This window comes from Galeopterus variegatus, unplaced genomic scaffold (genome assembly GCF_000696425.1).
Source record: "Galeopterus variegatus unplaced genomic scaffold, G_variegatus-3.0.2 Scaffold338, whole genome shotgun sequence".
Classification (NCBI taxonomy): domain Eukaryota; kingdom Metazoa; phylum Chordata; class Mammalia; order Dermoptera; family Cynocephalidae; genus Galeopterus; species Galeopterus variegatus.
The window spans coordinates 254,505-255,976 of NW_007726449.1; the positions used below are offsets into that span (position 1 = coordinate 254,505).

General features: G+C 34.6%; 1 protein-coding gene across 1 annotated transcript in view; it reads right to left on the reverse strand.

The window, feature by feature from the left end:
• FREM1 (FRAS1 related extracellular matrix 1) overlaps positions 1 to 1,472 on the reverse strand; it is a 53,846-nt gene that overhangs the window by 39,266 nt on the left and 13,108 nt on the right. The gene's annotated exons all lie outside the window — the stretch shown is intronic.

The following is a 1,472-nucleotide window of genomic DNA, read 5'->3' on the forward strand; positions in this document are numbered from 1 at the left end:
AAAAAAAAAAAATATATATATATATATATATATATACATATAAGCTCGATGAGGGCAAGACCAGGTTTTCTTTCCCCACCCCTACCTAGTCCCTGTACCTGGCACAGCGCCTGAACCATAACAGAAGCCCAAGCAATATTTGTTAAATAAATATATTAAAATTGACCCAAGAATTGTATTGCAAACTTATTTTTCCAGGGTTTAGTGATTTATAGAAACAGAATTGTAAGAGTTTACAAATACATAGAGGTTTGGGGGTTTTTTGTTTTGCTTTGTTTTTGGCATGTCTTTGTTTAAATGGCAAAAATGTTGAATAAAAATAGAAATACCTCAGTGAGAAAAAAAGTGAAAGGCGATTATCTTCAGACATTTGCCTATTTCATTGAAGGTAAGAACCAGGTAACCAAACAGGTGGACTAGATTTATGAAGATGGTGGATGGGCAATTATTCATGAGTGAGAACAGGAGTGTAGGTTCAAACACTACAGAAGAAGTCATTCAGGTATGGCAGTCTGTACGGAGCTCAGTCATCTTGCAAATGACTGCAGTAGTTTAGGGGTGGAGCAGATTTGGATGGATTAGCACAAATCCCCACTGACACTAGAAAACAGGTGCAAGAATACTACCTTCATTCCCCTCACTTCTAATCTATTTCTTAATTTCATTTCCTCCAAAATGATACTACTGTAAATCTTAGTTCACCACAGCGAAGAATTCGTGTCGATGATAAGACCATATATATTTTGCATATTATGATTAAATAAATTACTGTGCAGCTATTAAAAAGACTAAAGGCAAGATGAATCGGTAATAAAAATTTTCCATAATTTTGTGTTAACTGAAAAAAACCAAGTTGCAGAATAGAAGATGACTACAGTATTTTTGTTTTAAAAAGTACATATACAAGGGTACTTCAAAAAGTTCATGGAAAGATTTGTATTATCTTTTAATTCTATTTTTCCACAAACTCTTTGAAGCACCCTAGTATATGGCTGTATAGACATAAACAAAAGTCTGGGTGAATTTGCACAAAACTGTTCATTTGTCTTGGGGTGGAGAAAATTACAGGTCCTCCTTTGTTTATTTCTAAATGGAGGTTTTTTTCCCTCTCAAATTGGTAAAGTGCTTTTTAAAAAACAAAAATAATCATATCTCATGTTGGTAAATTTGTGAGAAACAGATATTTTTATATTTTGTGGGTAGGGGTGCAAAATACTGAAAATTTTCTGTATTTTGCAGAAACAATTATATGTGTACAAAAAAGTATGTGTGTGTATTTGATATATATTAACTAAAACATTATTTATAATAGCAATTACCAAAAAATTCCAAAAAATAAAAATTGAAGTCCAATAAGGGACTTAAAACCCATCTTTGGGCCGGCCCGGTGGCGCACTGCGATAGTGCGCCGCTTGGGAAGCGCAGTGGCGCTCCCGCTGAGGGTTCAGATCCCACATACAGACCGGTTCCCG